At 45.5% G+C, this 9507-nt stretch overlaps 1 long non-coding RNA gene across 2 annotated transcripts in view; it reads right to left on the reverse strand.

Moving 5' to 3' along the window:
- LOC119956151 overlaps positions 1-8960 on the reverse strand; it is a 31352-nt gene extending 22392 nt beyond the window's left edge. The window contains exons 1-3 of one of the 2 annotated variants that reach the window (XR_005458594.1): positions 8757-8960; positions 8404-8487; positions 6302-6574 (exon numbers count right to left, since the gene is read on the reverse strand). This is a non-coding gene — a long non-coding RNA (uncharacterized LOC119956151). The remainder of the gene's footprint in view (positions 1-6301; positions 6575-8403; positions 8488-8756) is intronic. The other variant, XR_005458595.1, reaches the window with a different exon arrangement.
- Positions 8961-9507: the final 547 nt, after the last annotated feature.

Below are 9507 nucleotides of genomic sequence, written 5' to 3' on the forward strand. Positions count from 1 at the left end.
GGGATTGCTGCTGGCTTCAGTTCAAAAGAGCCAGAAACCGCCCCTCGCAGTCCTGGATGCATTACCATCAAACCCAAAGTGTCCGAGGGCTAAACGTTAGATTTAGCAGGTCCAATGCATCGCCCTGTCTCAGTGTTAATCTGAGGGGTTGATGCAATATTATAGCTCATGCAACGATTTTGCCCAACTACACATTAATTCCTCAAGCTTCATATTTCCTACTTGTTGGCCTTAGGAGTCACAGTATCAGGGCAACAGGGTGGCGCAGTGGTTAGCACTGCAGTCTCACGGTGCCGAGGTCCCAGGTTCGATTCTGGGTCACTGTCCGTGTGGAGTTTGCACAGTCTCCCCGTGCTTGCGTGGGTTTCGCCCCCACAACCCAAAGATGTGCAAGGTAGTTGGATTGAACACGCTAAATTGCCCCTTAATTGAAAAAAAATGAATTGGATACTCTAAATTTATATATTTTTTTAAAAGGAGTGGCAGTATTCACATCGGGAGGAGGAATTCCCTGAACTATGCCCTAGTTATAGTTTTAATGAAAAATGACTGCTGTTCAAGCTACAGGAAATTTGTGGCTTTAATCTTCATTCATCCGAAATGTGGCTGCTCTATGAGCTGCTCCACAGTGAGCTCGACTCCATACTGCACCCCAGAAGCTGCTGTGGGCTCTGATGGGCGGACTGCCTAAAGGGGAGACGGCAACACTCTGAAACATTACCACGCAGCTTCATGCTCTTACCCTTAATGTCAGCCGTGGACATTGAGCAGGGTAACGACAGACAAAAGACTCCTCCTCGTGTGCTGGACCTTCTCCCAAGCGAATCGAACCTGGGAGACTTAACTGCACAGCTCAGTGCCAGGGGTGAATCCAGCAAAGACCACGCCGAATTTTGCAGTCCAGGAGAAGATAACTTGGCAAAGTGTTACGATCCTCAGAGAGACTAATCACCTTCAAAAGGACATTGAAACTTCCAGTTAATAGCTGAAAGAACAGCGCGTTTTATGTTTGAAGACTTTTACTCTAACAAGCAGACTAAAAGCACTATTCCCAAAACATTATTTTGTAGGCAAATTGTATTTCAAACTATAGAACAGAATTTTCCCCTTTTATTATTACCTCAACAAAAGTAACCCTATGCACACATGTTAGGTAGTTATTCAATATTCTCAGACCTAGTAAAATGCGATTCTCTGCTCCCGAGGGTTTAATACTGCTCCTTTCCTTTCCCAGCCGGGCAACATTTAACCCAAGAACTGTCTTTCACAGTAAGAGCTTTTTCTGGTGACTCTCCTTCTCACGCAAGCTGGTGAATAGTGCAGGCTTGTTTCATAGCCTCACAATTTTGGTCTTTTCAATTTGAGCATGTGTTCCCACGTGCATTCCTGTGCAAAGAACCATAGAGGTGTCCAGCCTCCAGCTACTCCTCCTCTCCCCGATTGTGGCTGAGTAACTTACCTGTGGGTTTCAGGGATATTTTAGAAACCCTTCCCCTCGGAAAGCCCATCTCCGTGGCAACATGAATCACAAGGGCCTTGTATCCAGGTAGAAATCCTTGAGACCCCAACTCTCTTTTATCTGAACAGTCTGAAGCATAACTATTTCCAACCTGCTATTCTCAGTACCTTTCTGTGATCTTAGAGCCTAGCAATCCAACCACTGTAAACTCAAATGCAGCTGCCGTTGTCCCTGAGTGTTTACACTTTGCATCTTCTTTCCCATTGAAAAAAAAATTCTGGACCTTCATATAACCTCCTGGTCTGTTATCAGGCAGCCTCCAGAACAGATCAAATGACTCCCTCCATTTTACAGAATTGAAACACAATCCCAAAACTGAACAACCTTATGAACCGCATACCTAGAGAAAAAATAGCTTTAGTCCACTTTATTTTGGCAAAGTGGAGGTTACTTTGCATTTGTTTGGTTTTTGCTAATTGGTGGAATGGATGTGTTTGGGCACAGATTTACACGTATTCTGGATTCTGATAGATATTCCTCTGGGAAGTATAAAGCTGAAATCTGACCCAGATTTTCAGCCTACTTTCTTCTTAAATTGATGAATTATACTCTGCCGATGCGGTTCAGCATGATTACTGGCTAACTTATTCACTTCCTCTGGTCATTTTTACCGGATTCTTGTAACACTAATGAGCAGCTTTTAAAAAGAAACATACCAAAACAGAAAATTCTGATAGAATCATCGAATTCCTACAGTGTAGAAGGAAACCATTCAGCCCATTGAGTCTGCACCGACCCACCAAAAGAGCACCCGACCCAGGCCCACTCACCCCACCCTAGCCCCAAAATCACACCTAACCTGCACATCTGTGGACACGAAGGGCAATTTAGCATGGCCAATCCACCTAACCTGTGCATTGTCGGACACTAAGGGGCAATTTAGCGTGGCCAATCCACCTAACCTGTGCATTGTCGGAAACTAAGGGGCAATTTAGCGTGGCCAATCCACCTAACCTGTGCATTGTCGGACACTAAGGGGCAATTTAGCATGGCCAATCCACCTAACCTGTGCGTTGTCGGACACTAAGGGGCAATTGTTTATGGCTAATCCACCTAACCTGTACATCTTTAGACTGTGGGAGGAAACCGGAGCACCCGGAGGAAACCCACGCAGACACGGGGAGAACGTGCAAACTCCACACAGACAGTGACCCAAGGCCGGAATCGAACCCGGGTCCCTGGTGCTATGAGACAGCAAATCTAACCACTGTGCCACCATGCCATGTGTAGCTTTCCAGCAATGAAACATTAGCACATAAAATATGCTTCACCAGCAGTGGTATAATTAGTCATAAGGTCTAATATAAAAGTTGGTGACCAGGGCAACACCAGCAGAACAAGGCCATGCTCTTTTCACATATTATGTGTGGCATTGTTTTACAAAGGTGTTTACAATTCCTGGGCTTCCCCTTGGCATCACTTATCGTATATGGTCCAACTTTCCATTACAAAATGTGTTGTTCCCATTCAGTCCCTACCCTGCCCATACTCCCTGGCCCAGCACCCCAGTTGACACAAATTAAAATAAATTGCTTTTCCTGCCTGAACGTCACTTTTCAGATGTGCACAGGGTGTCCATCCTTCAGCACTCTCTGGATTTCCAAGGAGGAACGCTAGCACGGTGGTTAGCACTATTGCGTCATCGCGCCAGGGACCTGGGTTAAATTCCCAGCTTGAGTGACTTTCTGTGCAGAGTCCACATGTTCTCCCCGTGTTTGCGTGGGTTTCCCCCCCGGGTGCTCTAGTTTCCTCCCACATGAAAATGAAATGAAATGAAAATCGCTTATTGTCACGAGTAGACTTCAATGAAGTTACTGTGAAAAGCCCCTAGTCGCCACATTCCGGCACCTGTTCGGGGAGGCTGGTACGGGAATCGAACCGCGCTGCTGGCCTGCCTTGGTCTGCTTTCAAAGCCAGCGATTTAGCCCAGTGTGCTAAACAGCCCCTGAAATCGCTAATTGTCACGAGTAGGCTTCAATGAAGTTACTGTGAAAAGCCCCTAGTCGCCACATTCCTTTGCCTGTCCAATTTAACCCAGTGAGCTAAACCAGCCCCACATGCCCAAAGGTGTGCGGGTTAGGTGGATTGGTCAAGCTAAATTGCCCCCTGGTGTCCAAAAGATAGGTAGGGTTGCTGGGAATAGGGTGGGGGTGTGGGCTTAGGTAGGGTGCACTTTCATGAGCTGATGTAGACTCGAAGAGCTGAATGGCCTCCTTCTATACTGTAAATTCTATGATGATTCTATACATACCCAGCATGCAGTTGAGAAGCCAGGAAGCTTAAAGGAGCCAGAAATAAACAGAGATGCCCCCAATCCGCGGCATGGTAGCACAGTGGGTAGCACTGTTGCTTCACAGCACCAGGGGCCCGGGTTCAATTCCCGCTTGGGTCACTGTGCGGAGTCTGCACTTTCTCCCTGTGTCTGCGTGGGTTTCCTCCGGGTGCTCCAGTTTCCTCCCACAAGTCCTGAAAGACGTGTTTGTTAGGTGAATTGGACATTCTGAATTCTCCCTCAGTGTAACTGAACAGGTTCCGGAGTCTGGCAACTAGGGGATTTTCACAGTAACTTCATTGCAGTATTAATGTAAGCCGACTTGTGACAATAATAAAGATTATTATTATCTTGGTGGAGCCGCACTTGTTGCCTTTTCTAACCTCGATTTTATTCCGATTGAGTAGCGCCAGCCCTCTGTTTTTTTTTCCATGTATCAGTCAAGTAATCACAGCATTGTTTAGGAGAGCAATTAATGGTATCAGCTTCCTCTTGACCCAGTTGTATTAACGATCGTGAAACAGGAGTTCTATTCTTCTGCAAGATTTTCCACTCTCTGGAGAGTTCTGGACTACAGATGTTTCCAAGCACTTGCAGCAAGTGAAACTATTTACTGGGATAGGAAATGTTTTGCACTCACTGAATATGCAGTTTACTGAGTTACCATGTTTTGAGTACATGTTAACCCTAACTGAGTACAAATATCTGTGGAGAGTCTGAGAGATCAAGCCCTCTAAATCTTCCAGTTATTCCTTATTCGGAGGGCCTTTCATCTTTCTCTGCCTGAAGTTCAAGCCCTAATGTTTAAGAATTAAACTAGGGGCTTGAAACATTGGAACACAGTTACACACATAGGCATTCAGCCCTTCAAAAATGTCTCTGCATTGATAATGGCAGATTCATCCATCACATGGCTGTAGAGGTAGGATCCACATCGCAGACACAGCCAGGAAATTCATCATTTCTGCTTCGGGTATCAACACTTTACTTACAAGGAGGATGTGTCTGATGTTACAAATGTGAGGTTTTCTCAGATTCATATGTTTTGGGACTGTTTAGTTTAGTGTAAAATGGAAGAATGTGACCTATTCTACATTTTGTTCACATTGCTTGGTTGTAAGAGGTTAAATATTTTTAATATTCATTCTTGAGATGTGGGCATTTGTTGCCCATCCCTAATTGCCATTGAACTGAGTTGAGGGGGGGGGGGGCGGGTGGCAGTGTTGTTAAGAGTCAACCACATGGCTGTGTGGGTCTGGAGTCACGTGTAGGCCAGACCAGGTAAGGACGGCAGATTTCCTTCCCTAAAGGACATTTAGTGAACCAGGTGGATTTTTACGACGATCGCCAATGGCTCCATGGTCATCATTAGACTTTTAATTCCAGATTTGTATTGAATTCAAATTTCACCATCTGCAGTGGCGGGATTTGAACCTGGGTCCCCAGAGCATTACTCTGGGTCTCTGGTTTACTAGTCCAGTGACAATACCATTGTGCCACCGCCTCCCCTAAAGGGCAGTTGTTCTAATAGGAAGAAGGTGCAAGTTACCTAGACCTGTAAACAATGACCAGACCAACTGTGCCGATAGTGAATAGACTGTTAAGGCAGAATTCTCCTATTCTGGGACAAAGTTCCGTGGTGGGGGCGGGAACATGGAGTGCTGATGGGGCCGATGAGAAAACACGCCAAATATTCCGGCCCTGACCTCATAAATTACACAGCAGGGTGCTTTGCGCCATATTCGGTGGTGGGCAGGCCCAATGACACGTCGTCCAGCTTCCTATCGGGGCGCCATATTGAATAGGCGCCAAACATCGTTGGCTCACTATTGAAGAAAGAAGGCTGATATCCTGAAAAAGAAGATGGATCTCTGGGAGCATTCCGAGATGAAGTAGATGGGTTTCCTGGGAAAGAAGATGGATCCCTTCCAGGACACCGAATCTGGAAGGTCCACCTGCTCCCGCTGCAGTTTTCCGGGATCCAGGGTTGCCATCACCCCCCCCCCCCCCCCCCCCCCCCCATCCTGTACTCCGAAGACAGCCCCTGAGCATTGTTCAGCTGAGCACGCAGGAAATTCACACCAGCGTAAATCCAATTTTAAGGCCTCCCACCCAACTCTTCCCCTCTGCCCGCCATTGAAGCCGCTGAGGGAAGCATGAAAGAATTTCGCCCTTGGTCTCAAAGTCCCAGGAAGGCGTGAGGATAGCCAAGATTTGTAAACGGCTATAATTTAATCTGTCTATTTAAGTAATGTTCCTACCTGGATACAAGGCCCGCATGATTTATGTTGCCATGGAGATGGGCTATGAGAGGAAAAGAGTCCATAGAAAGCCAGTGTAGTATTGGGTCACAGGATTTCCTTAAAATATCACTGATTGAAGAGACCAGATCGCACAGGTAGACTATTTCAAATTCAGCCACCCAAAACAAGCAGTGTCCAAAAACCAGAAATGTTTATAATCTTCCAAGCATCAATTTTAATTGAGTAAAATTTAAACAAATTACTTACCTAGACAATCCAATTAGGTGCTACATTGGTGCAGTGTGGCTCCACATGCCTCCTTGCTTCACATGCTTCTGTATCCCATGTTCCACGGGACTTTAGACCCTACCTTTTTTTTAAAGAATTTACACTGCAGAAGGAGGCCATTCAGCCCATCGCGTCGGTACTGGCCCTTGGAAAGAGCACCTGACCCGACTTAACCTGAACTTCCCGATCCGAAATCCAGAAATATCTGGTGCAGCCTTGCTTCCCGAAGGTGCCAGATTTTAGGCAGCTTACCTGCAGAAGTTGCCGAATGAAACAGTGTTTAGTCAACGTTGCTTTTAGTTGTGTGTTACAATAAAAGTCTTAAAACTTGAAATCTTGTTGTGTGATACTTTCAGCTGTTCACTGGAAGTTTGAATTTCTTTGTAAACATTATCCGTCTCCACGGGTAACATAACACTGTTGAACATTCATTATCAGTCCCGTAGAGGCCACTATTAATTCCTTGGTTCAATTAACAGGTAGAAATATTACTGTTGGTAAAGTGCAGATCGTCGTCACAGTTTTTAAAAATATAAATTTAGACTACCCAATTCAATTTTTCCAATTAAGGGGCAATTTAACGTGGCCAATCTGCCTACCCTGCACATCTTTTGGGTTGTGGGGGCGAAACCCACGCAAACACGGGGAGAATGTGCAAAGTTCACACGGACAGTGACCCAGAGCTGGGATCGAACCTGTGACCTCAGTGCCGTGAGGCAGCTGTGGAACCACTGCGCCACCGTGCTGCCCCATCATCATCACAGTTTGATGGAGTCGAGCATTGGTGTTAATTACCAAATGGATTCCGGATTCCGGATATGGACATTTAAGATTTAATAGCTAAATGTGCTCTTTGTGAAGACTTGTTGAAAACAAGATGGAGAAAGTTCCACCAAATGGTTCACAAGATTCGAAGCCATGTCCCTGGGCATTAGCCTGGGCCTCTGGATTAGTAGTCCAGTGATATTGCCACTATGTTAATGTTTCCATTAATCTATTCGCTCTCCCCCCAGACAAATACTACTTCATTCATGATTCCCCTTCCCTTGCTTTAGTTACTGAACACAGTCCCTTTGCTGTCTGTAAGGGTGATGGATCGTCTCCTCTGATCTCAGAGTCAATGCAAAAGCAGGGAAGCAGCATTGAAGAGGAAAGTCGGCTCCAGTCAACACTAAGATAAACGTTTTCGACAAAAATTCATATTGGACCCAAAACGTCTATTCCGTTTCTCTCTCCACAGACTGCTGCCAGACCTGCTGAGGTTTTCCGGCAGGTTCTGTTTTTATTGAAGGGAATTCACTATTGAACCATATCTAAAGAGGGAACCTGGAGTATTCTGTGATACAAGTGACCACCAAGTAGATCAACAAATAAATAGCTTATTGAGGTGTGCAACTATTTACAGAGAGTGGGCTGAAGGATACCAGACATCACCCCTCTTAATCATTATGCAGATGTACGAGGGCTGGTTTAGCTCAGTGGGCTAAACAGCTGGTTTTCAATGCAGAGCAAGGCCAACAGCGCGGGTTCAATTCCCGTACCAGCTTACCCGAATAGGCGCCGGAATGTGGCGACCAAGGGCTTTTCACAGCAACTTCATACTTGTGACAATAAAAGATTATTATTGTTGCCGTCCTGATCATTTTGTGGTTCCATTTGCCTGTCTGCTCAATGGTTTAAGTGGTAGCGTGCCTCTTTAAGGGGCAAGTTCTCGGAGGGTCATGTCACCCGTTCGACCAATTGGGACAGAGCGCGTGAATCCTGGGGCTGAGCGCGGCTTATCCTTGTAGTTCAGAGTCTGGAGTGGCGGAGTTTGGTAAGGTAGCTCATTTGACTGGGCAGCCGGTTCCTGATGCAGAATGTGGCTAGCTGGGCGGGGTCAATTTCTGTACCGACTCAACCTTGTCCCTCGCCTGAGATGTGCTGATCCTCAGGTTAAATCACCACCAGTCCGCTCACCCCCCTCAAAGGGGAAAAGCAACCGATGGTCGCCTGGGACTATGGCAACTTTACCTTAACTTTCCGGATTTTGAAGTTACACTGGCAATGCGCCAGAGTTTATTAGTTTGTTTAAGACATACCTTTTGCCAAAGTTAGCTGCAACAAGTAGAACTGAGGAACCTTTGAGGTTGGACCACTGATAGGTTATCTTGGGATTACCGGACCTGGAAAGGAGTTTGAAGAATGGAATTTTAAGGCCTTTATCTCTACAGAATGCACATCGGTTTACATCTTACAGTTAACCATGAGTTATGGGGAATAACTCGTGCATCTGTCATATTGGTTCTTTACAAAGAGCACTTGGCATCCGCCATCTATGTGGCTACATGTACAATCGCACCTGACGTTATCTATATTCCTTTTATTTGTCCCTGGTGTCCTTTTAATCATCAAAAGATATCTCAAAACTGTATTATTTTACTTTCTCACTTACATTGAGTCAGTCGGCAGATTGGTTACCCTTCACATCTATAGAACAAGTCATTTTGCTGGACTCCATTGGGAATTGTGTTTGTCTTGTAAATTTGACCTCGTGTCCTTCCTCCTTTCTCGAAGATTCAAATCTGATTGATGTCGGAGCTTGATCGCTGCTCTGTTGCTAGGCGATGAAGGGCCCTATAATCCCACATTGAGAATCGTTCAACGAAACAGCCAAGAGCTGCCCTGATGGAAGCAGAAATAAATGAAAAGGTGCTTTTGTTGGGTGAAAGTGTAAAGGGGAAAGGGTAATATGAGGAAGGGGGGGGGGGGGGGCAACACTATAGCGTTTCGATCTATTGTGGTACAACTTTCAACAAACGTAGTTGAGTTTCTCTTCTTTCACCCTGCAGACACAATCTTAAAATATTCCTTTGAAGCACCTCAGTGGACTGGATTTTAATTAAAACTGACAAGGGAAATTAAGCTGAGGTGTTTGTTATAAGCCTCTGAAATCATTGGTTCAGACTTGAGATGGATATAAGAATAAAGCCATTTTGTTCAAGCAGGTACCTTCAAGGGCCGATGCACCTTTCCGGAATCGTGCTAATGATATTTAGTAAACGGCGAGGTATCATGGGGCTGCGTGCCTGAGATGTCTTTCGCAATGAGCAGTTGGAGGCCAAAATCTAGATTCTCCTCACGGCCTAGGTTTTGGCAGAGAATTCGACATGAGGAAACTTGTGAGCAAATTAATTGGAAAGTAA

This window comes from Scyliorhinus canicula, chromosome 22, assembly GCF_902713615.1.
Source record: "Scyliorhinus canicula chromosome 22, sScyCan1.1, whole genome shotgun sequence".
In the NCBI taxonomy this organism is placed as follows: Eukaryota; Metazoa; Chordata; class Chondrichthyes; order Carcharhiniformes; family Scyliorhinidae; genus Scyliorhinus; species Scyliorhinus canicula.